General features: G+C 45.3%; 1 protein-coding gene across 1 annotated transcript in view; it reads left to right on the forward strand.

Moving 5' to 3' along the window:
• The first annotated feature begins 9,390 nt into the window (after positions 1-9,390).
• The window catches only part of RNF24 (ring finger protein 24), a 104,873-nt gene continuing 104,538 nt past the window's right edge, over positions 9,391-9,725 (forward strand). The window contains exon 1 of the mRNA XM_069065989.1: positions 9,391-9,563. The gene's annotated coding sequence lies outside the window, so the exon portion shown is untranslated. The remainder of the gene's footprint in view (positions 9,564-9,725) is intronic.

A 9,725-nucleotide genomic window follows, 5' to 3' on the forward strand; every position in this document is an offset into this window, starting at 1 on the left:
ATTCCATATATGCCGTATTTTGTAGTATACCACATCATATGACATGTACATTTATAGAATGCGATTTACATATCACATGTGTTTGTAGTATACATATACCATGTATCATATGTCATATAGATCTATAGTATAGTTTTGATAGAACATAATTTCCCTGAAAGCACGAATTCTCTTTCTCTTTTGTTTTGTTTATGTATCCCTAGTGCCTGGAACAGAGCCTTAAGAAGTGACTAGTTAACACCTTCTAGCTTGTTGGGATACACATGCACCCTGCTCATTCACAAGAGATAATAAGCCAGTTCAAAGGTTCACTCTGAGGCAGGGGAATAATATAAAATGACCTGGCTCACCTGTGGGGGGGGGGGGACCAACCCTGGGATCTTGGTGTTAATTGTGGGCTTCTAAGTATAAGGCTCAGTGGGGTTGATAGTGAGCCCCTGACCAAATGGATGAATTCCCCCAGCCAGCCTCATAAGACAACAGGCGTGACCAGCTGTCTGAAAGGTATATTCCATGGAGGGGCACCCGTGCTCCTTGCTGGGAAGACACAAGGGACTTCTGATGCTTCCCAGTGACTAAGGGGTTGATCAGGCGTGCCTTCTGCCCCACCCTTTCCTATAAGGGTCAAACAGGAGGAAAAGGGAAAGAGAAAGAAACAAAAGCTGAGAGGAGAAGGAGGGCTGTGGGAGTAAAGTACTAGTTCTCAACTGGGTAGTGGAAGGAACCTAGGACTTGGAAGCCAGACTTGGGTTCAAAGTCCAGCTTAGCTCTTTGCTTGGACATCATTTGGAAGGAACTTTCTGGGCCTCAGTGTGCTCCTCTGTAAAAAGGACAGGGACAGATTAGGTGAGTGATCACCATACTTTTTTGATCTTGCAACCCTCCCTAGCAATACATTACGTTTTTCTCCCAGGTCATTATACTGAGGAGTGAGATTGGGAATAATTCCCTTTTTCAAAATGATTTTTAAAAATCATCATTCAGTTAGTTGGTATGCATTTAAATCCTTACTATGAGCCAAGCATCTATTCCTCTGAAACCTACCTCCCCTTTCTCCAAGAGAAAAACAAAACCCTTGAAACAAATAAGCATAGTCAAAAGCCCCCAGTTCCCATATTGGTGCAAAAATGTGTCTCATTCCACATATTACATTAAGAACTAACATTTATTATTGTTGTTGTTCAGTCATTTTCAGTTGTGTCTGACTCTTCATGACCTCATTTGGGTTTTTCTTGGCAAGATTCTGGGGTGGTTTGCCATTTCCTTCTCCAGCTCATTTTGCAGATGAGGAAACTGAGGCAAACAGGGTTAAGTGACCTGCCGAGGGTCACACTTCTAGTAAGTGTCTGAGGCAGGATTTGAACTCGGGAAGATGTCTTCCTGGCTCCAGGCACCGTATTCTGCTTCAACACCTCAGCACCTATGTCCCAAATTTGTGAGGATCAAATGAGATAGTATTTGCAAACCTTAAAAGTTTATACAAATAATTCCAGCTATTGTTATTATTAGCTAATGGGTAAAAGGTAGAAATGATTGTGTTGGAGGCAAGCCTAATGATTGGCTATCTCGGGGAGAAAAGGATGTGACCAATCTCCCTTCCTTCCCTCAACTAGCTGATCTTGCATCCTCCCTTGGGATGAGGCCATAGCACCCCCTGCCCTTGCCCCTACTTCGGAGACCACTCAAAGTCCCCGTCCAATTCCTGATCCCAGGATTCCATAAATCACATTTTCAGATCCCAAGCCAACAGCAGAGGAAGAGACTCATGGCTTACCTCACCTCCTTGAAATCAAGGCTAATTTTATTTTTTAAAGTTTAGGGGCAGTATAGGAGAATTCTCTGGGCTAGGAGGGCAGGGGTGTCTTTCCTGTGCATTGTCTTGAGTCTGTGGGCTCACCGTGGGTTAGTCTGAAAGGTGTCACTCAGTAGGAGTCCCCTTTTATTCACGTCTTGTGTCAATGCTTGGTTGACCTGGGGCTGCAAAAGGAGAGGGAATAGGAGGTCCAGGAGGCTATGGCCAGGATTCCCTAATCAGAGCCCAAGCACCCTAGGAACAGAGACTGTTTCTTCATGAGTCTCTCATTCAGGGTGTAGTTGTTAACCACTTCCTATATGCAGTGCATTTTGGATACAAAAATGCAAAACTACACAGTCTCCATTCTCGTGAAGCTCAGAATCAGACAGAAATCTGTCATTCCGCAAACATGGATTAAGCCTTTTCTATGTGCCAAGAACTGTATTAAGTGATTAGGACACAAAGAAAGGAAAAAACAAACCCAGCCTTCAAGGACCCCATGTTCCAATGGGGACATCAACACAAAACAGCTATGTACATACAAGATGTAGAGAGAGGGTAAATGTCTGGTAATCGGAGGGAAGGCACCAGTATGGATGCTCAAAGAAAGGAACAGGAATGGATCTCTGGCAAAAAGTGGGATCTGAATTGAGTCTTGAAGAAAGTCAGGAGGTGGAAGTGGGGAAGGAAAGGATTCCAGACATAGGAGACTGCTATGGAGATGTTAGGATGTCCAAGCAGGCAGTTGTCAGTGGATCAGTGTGGAGAGGAATCATTCAATCAATGACAATTTATTAAGAACCTGTCAAGCAAAGATCTATTAAGCACCTACTATGTATCAGGGACTGTGCTAGGAACTAAGGATGCAAGTAAAAAATGAGATGGTTCCTGCCCTCAAGAAGCCTACACTCTATATTTGTATAAGTAGATACAAAGTACATCCAAAGTAGATAAAAGATAAAATCCAAGACCCAAAATGGAAGCGAAGGGGAGAAGTTTCTGGCAAATATCTTAGTGCTCTTGCAGAAGATGAGTGCAGTCCCTGGTCTGGCCTGCCAAAAAGACATGGAAACAGTTTAGAGTCAAAGTGAAATGCAAAATGTCTAATTAGCAGTCCTGAAAACTGCTTCATATTTAGCTGGCTTTGTGGATCCTCCTCTAAGCAAAGGATACTCTAATTCCTATTGTTTAGTTTGTTGAAGTTCATTCCTACCAAGTGTGTGCTTGTTAGTGTTTTGTGTCTAGCATTTCTTTAGTGGGTAGGAGATAAATAATTGTCCCATACCTTCATATTGCATGCTGAATATCTCCCTACCCCTTCCTTTTAGGGAGATCCTAAACATAAGCCAATACCGAAGCCTTAATGGAAAATTACCAGGATGACCAGAGTGAGGGGTCTTGAAGCAATGAGTGAAAGAAAAAGGAGTCTGATCTCTCTTCTTGGAGATCAGGCTCCCCAAGAACTAAATCTGGGTCTGGGAGATGAGAGTAGAGGGACTCCTTAGTGAGCAGGACACTGCTCTACCCAACTGGCCCTAGCAGTTCTTTATGTTAAATGAGGTAAACTAAAAATAAATAGAAAATTATTTCAAGAGTGCTCATAACTAGAGAGATCCGGGGAGACTTCATGTGGGAAGTAGCACACAAGTTGTGCTTTGAAGAAAGCTAGGGATTCTAGGAGGTGGAGGTGAGCAGGGAGTTCGTTCCAGCCTGGGGGAACCACGCTGGCAGAAGCCCAGAGAGAGAAGATAGAATGTCATTTTCAGAGATCAGTGACCAGGCTAGTTTGACTAGAATGGAGAATGAGTAAAGATGAGTAAGGTGAAATAACCCTACAAAGGTAGCTGGAAATTAGACTGTGAAGAGCTCAAATGTCAAGCTAAAGAACTTGTATTTTATCCTAGAGGCAAAAGGGAAACAGTAAATATTTGTGAAGGGTGGCCAGCTGACATGGCTTGCCCCACTCCTCTTCTATGGAACAGAACTCATTATGTTTCCTCCCCAGACCCTTCCCTAGTCCAAACAACTGAGACCTGTGTTTTAGGAACATTAACGAGGCAGCTATGGGGAGGACTGACTGGTAGAGAGAGTGACAGGAGGCAAGGTTAATGAGCATTCATTAAGTACTTGTTATACGCCAATCTCTGTATTAAGCATTGGGGATACAAAGTAAGACAAGAGACACGGTCCCTGACCTCAAGGAGCTTACATACTAACATGGGAGACATCAAGTAAACAACAAACAAGAGAGATCCAGCATTGTGGTTGGTGTACAGTTGTGTCTGACTCTTTGTGATCCCATTTGGGGCTTTCTTGGTGGAGATACTGGAGTGGTTGGCCATTTCCTTCTCCAGCTGATTTTACAGGTGAAGAAACTGAGGCAAACAGGATTAAGTGTCTTGCCCAGGGTCACACAGCTCGTAAGTGTCTGAGGTTAGATTTGAACTCAACTGACTCCAAGCCCAGTGCTTGATCCACTGCTTGACCTAGCTGCCCCACAATAGATGGGAGGTAATCTGAAAGGGAAAGGCATTCGTGTCTGGGAAAACCAGGAAATACCTCCTCAGAAGATGGGCTTGGAGCTAAGCCTTACAGGAAGCCAGGAAAACTAAGAGGGGGAAGTGAATGGACAGATCCCTTCAAGCATGGGGCACAGTCAGGGCATTGACACTGAGAAAGAAAGGTGAAATGTTGCGCCAGAGAGGTGAGTCACATATGGGAAGAATGGAAAGATAGAAAAAAGGGGCCAGATTTTGGAAAGTCTGCAATGTCAGAAGAGGCTGCCAGGTAGGAGGATATTGTGATAGTCCAAGTGAAAGGGGTGATCAGAGCCTGAACCACCTTAAAGGTTGTAGAAAAGGAGATAATATACTGGAGGCAGGATAGACAAAGCTTGACAACTCAATAGATATGGGGCTCCAGGGAGAGGGGAGTAATGAAGATGAGCCAGAGGTTTTCATCCCAGCATGACTGGGACCTTAGGAATACCATCAACAGAAATCGGGTAGTTTGGAGTAGGCAAAGGTCTGGGGAGGCAACATTACAGCTTCTGTTCCAGACAAGACAAGTGTGAGATGCCCAGCAGGCAGATGGTAACATGAGAGTGGAGTTGGAAAAGACATAATGTAGACTTTGGAATCATGGGCACGGAGATGATGCACTTACACATTTCTGATGATGGTGCCACCTTCCTCTCAGCCATCTGGTTCATCTTTGCCTCTTCCTTCTCCCTCATGTCCCAGCTCCAATCCAAGCCTGGTTCATTGTCTGTAACTGAATCAATGGAAGCACCCAGGAAGAAAATACAGAAAAGATAGAGGAAACAAGGATCCTTGGGGATAACCATGCTCAGAAGTCCAGAAGAAAGCCAACAAAGAAAGCTGAATGGTCAAGAGACATATGGAGAGAACTAAGACTGAGTAGTGTCACTGAAGCCAAGGAATTGAGAGGGATGGGTCCAACTTCTACCACAGATGTTTACTACATGTGCAATGTCAGGCAGGCCAAGTCACTTGCCCTCCATGGACCTCAACTATAAGATGTGTCATGACTTCTCAGTTCCCTTTCAGCTCTAGACCTAGGATCCTAAGGAGGAGAGATTATCTAGAAAGGAGGTAATAAACAATGTGAAAAGCTACAAAGGTCCAGAAGGAAGAGTCCCGGGAAAAGGTCACTGGATTCAGCAGCTAATTTTTGTGGTGGCAAATAACTGTAAATTGATGGAATGCCCATCAAGTGGGGAATGGCTGAACAAGTTGTGGTATATATGATTATAATGGAATACTGTTGTGCTATAAGAAATATAAGCAGGATGCTCTCAGAAAAACCTGGGAGGACTCAGATGAACTGATGCAAAGTGAAGTAAGCAGAACTGGAACATTGTACATAGTAACAGCAGTATTATACGATGATCAAATGTGAATGACTTAGCTATTTTCAGCAATACAATGATCCAAGACAATTCCAAAGGATTTATGATGAAAAATGCTATCCACCTTCAAAGAAAGAACTGATGGAGCCAGAATGCAAATTGAAGCATGCTTTCTTTTTGTTATTCTTGGGTTGGTGGTTTGTTTGTGGGTTGGGTTTTTTTTTTTTTTTGGTCTGCATTTTTTTTTTTTGCAACATGACTAATATGAAAATGTTGTGCATGACTGCACATGTATAATCTATATCAAATTGCTTGCTTTCTCAAAGAGGGGAGGAAGACAGGAGGGAAAGAACATAGAACTTGATAGAAAAAAGTTTAAAAGTTTTGTTTTTGTTTTATTTTATTTAGAAAAAATTAAATTAAAATTAAATGGATTTAGCAGCTAAGGTTATCCTTAGTAACCTTGGGAAAAGCAGTGTCAATTGAATAATGATGTGGGAAGGAAGATTGCAAGGAATTGAGAACTGAGTGGGAGGTGATTAAAAATTAAAAGAAGCCTGTCTAGAAATTTAACTGTGAAAGATAGGAGAGATCCAACAAAAACTGCTGGGAAAATGGAATATAGTATGGCAGAAACTGGGCATAGACCATTATCTAACAACATATACCAAATCAAGTCTAAATGGGTGCATGATCTATAAAGGTTGATACTGTAGGCAATCTGGGAAAGTAAGGAATAGTTTACCTGTCAGATTTATGGAGAGGGGAAGACTTTATAACCAAACAAGAATTAGAGAGCATTGTAAAATGTAAAATGGATAATTTTGATTACATTAAAAAGTTTCTGTACAAACAAAGCCAATGTAACCAAAATTAAGAGAGAAGTAGAAAATTGGGAAATAAATTTTACAACCAATGTCTCTGATAAAAACCTCATTTCTAAAACATACAGAGAATTGAGTCAAATCTGTAAGAATCCAAGTTATTCCCCAATTGATAAATGGTCAAAGGATATGAACAGGCAGTTTTCAGAGGAAGAAATTAAAGATATCTATAAGCATATGAAAAATGCTCTAAATCACTATTGATTAGAGAAATGCAAATCAAAACAACTCTGAGATACTACATCTCACCAGTCAGATTGGCTAAGATGACAAAACAGGAAAATGACAAATGTTGGAGAGGATGTGGAAAAATTGGAACACTAATGCATTGTTGGTGGAGTTGTGAAATGATTCAACCATTCTGGAGAGCAATCTGGAACTATGCCCAAAGGACTATAAATAATTCCATACCTTTTGATCCAGCAATACCACTTCTAGGGTTGTATCCCAAAGAGATCATAGAAGTGGAAGGAAGACCCATGTGTACAAAAATATTTATAGCAGCTCTTTTTGTGGTGGCAAATAATTGGAAATTAAGGGAATGCCCATCCATCAATTGAGGAATGGCTAAACAAGTTGTGGTATATGAATGTAATGGAATACTATTATACTATAAGAAATGAGGAGCAGATGAACTTCATATTTACCTGGAGAGGCTTATATGAACTGATGCTGACTGAGAAGAGCAGAACCAGGAGAAATGTGTACACAACGTATGTGTGATGACCAGCTTTGATAGACTGGACTCTTCTCAGCAATGCAGTGATATAAGTCAACCCCAAAAGACTCATGATGGAGAGAGATGTCTACATTCAGAGAAAGAACTAGAAAGCAGAGTTTGAATGAAGATTGAAGCAAACTACCTGCTCTATTTCTTTTTCTTGTTTGGTTTTGTTTCCTCTTTCCCATTGTTCATTCCATCCATTACAATCCTTCTTTATAACCTGACTAATGTCTAATGTGAAAGTACTTGCAGATCCTATATTTGATTGCATGCCACTATGGGGAGGGGGGAGGGGGGAGGGGAAGAGGAGAGGGATGGGGAGAAAATTTGAAACTCAAGGGATTGTGGAATTGAATCTTGTAAACTAAAAGTAAACAAATTAATAAAGACAAAGAAAATTAAAAAAAAAAGACAGGAGAAGATCTAAGTCCCTTCCTTCTCTAGGATTTATTTGAAAAATTTCTAGTTGTGACATATGTCTAATACCCTAGATCAGGTTTTTCGAATTTGTGATTTAAGGGGGGAGGGGAGAAATGACAACTGTATTGCAATACAATTCATTTTCTTGCTAATAATGTATCCTATTTTATGTATCTAAAAATATTCTTCTGAGAATAGATCTATATGCTTCACCATACTGCCAAAGGGATCCATGATACCAAAAAGGGCAGGAGCCCTTACTTTGGATAGTAAGGAATCATCTCCATGGTCTTTCAAAAGCCTTTAGCTGTCGTCTCTATGTGGCTGTAGGTCCCTTCTAGCTGCACTTCTAGGTGTAGAGTATGTGTCCCCTCCAAGGAGCTCAAAAGTGTAAGACACACCAACACAAAGAAAAGTGAATGAGCAAGGGTCCTTTACACTGGTGACCTACTTAGAAGCAAAAGAAGTAGCCAGGCCTCCTGGACTGCCGCCCAATAACCCAGCATTAAAGAGAACTTGCCCAGTGTTAAAATTCAAACACTCCAGGGACAGTCAGTACATGAAGTCCCTAATACCTTGGCATGAATGAGTTTGTGAAATCCCTTCGCTCCCTGACAGGTGGGGGAATAGCTAACACACTGTTGTCTTGGAAGGGAGAAGAATGATTTATGCAAAGAAGAGAATGTGAAAACAGGAGACCCATCTCCACAGTTTTACCCCCGAGGGGCCTTAGAAATGAGTCCCATGGGAGGTCAGAGGTGGAAGCGCTAGAGATCGCTGGACCCAGCTCCCGCTTTTTACAGATGAGGAAGCAGGGCCAGAGGGAAATCTCTTGCCCAAGGTCATCGGGACGGCAGCACTGCTGATACCCTCAGGCCCCGGACTTCGGGTCTGCCACCCACGTTACCCTATAAGCTGCAGCGCCTTGAACGCGGCTGGCAGGCTGGCACTGCGGTCGGAAGGGGGATGAGCAGCCTGGCCCGGCGCTGTCCCCTTGCCCAAGGTCACTAGGTGACCTTGATTTCAGTGTTTAAGGCTGCGGGTGTGTGGGCTGGCCCTCAGTGCACCTGGGCCTGGCACAGAGGCTACCCGCCCCGAACGCGGGGTCCTAGGGGCATCTTGGGGCGTTTGGCCGAGGTTGGGGCGACCACAGGAGGTGAGGGCTTCACTATCACTGCCTTGCGCCTAGATCCCGCCCGGGCGCTACGCGGGCGACCCAGGGGGCTTTACAGGCACGTGAGAAGCGAGCATTCGGGGCCAGGACGGCCCGCGCACGAGCCGGGAGGCCCGGGAGCGCCTGCTCGCCGCGGGACCCACAGACACAGTCAGCGTACGAAGCCCAGCGACGGGCTCGGGGGGCCAGCTCCCAGTCCTCGCTCCGCAGAGGGAGGATTTCCGGGGCAAAGTGAACATAGGAGGGCCTTCCAGAACCTTCTACAGGGGGAGTTCCCCAAATCCTGCGGCACCCGAGAGCTAGGCAGGCATTCCCCACGCTGCTCTGCCCGCCGCCAGCAGCGGCAGCGAAGCAGCAGAAAGGAGGCTGCGCAGTGCGCCCCCGACCGGCGCCGGCTGCGCAGGCGCGCTCCCAGTGCCCGACGCCGCTTCTGCCCTCAGCGGCCCCAGAGCATCCGGGTCCCTCCTCCCTCCAGGAGCGGCGGCCTCGCCCCGCCCCCGAAGGCCCCGCCCCCGGGAGCTCCCGCCCCGCCCCTCGGAGCGAGGGTGCCCCAGACTGAGGCACCAGAGCGGGAGGAGGAGGGGGAGGAGAAGGAGGAGGAGGAGGAGCGGCCGCCTCTGGAGCCGCGGAGCCTGAGCCCGGCCCGACCCCGACCCCGACCCCGACCCGACCCGACCCACAGCAGACCCGAGCCAGTGAGTGAGGGAGGGAGGGAGAGCGCGGGGCGGGGAGGGGGAGAGCGAGGGGACCGAGGATGGCAGAGGGAGGGGGGGGGGGTCGGGGGGGGGGGAATGAAGAGGGATCTGTGGGAAGGAGGGGGAGTCTGTGATGGGGTCTGGAGGATGGAATAGTGAAGG

This window comes from Petaurus breviceps, unplaced genomic scaffold, assembly GCF_028583685.1.
Source record: "Petaurus breviceps papuanus isolate PSGF00001 unplaced genomic scaffold, PetGlider_PUasm1.0 139, whole genome shotgun sequence".
Lineage (NCBI taxonomy): Eukaryota > Metazoa > Chordata > Mammalia > Diprotodontia > Petauridae > Petaurus > Petaurus breviceps.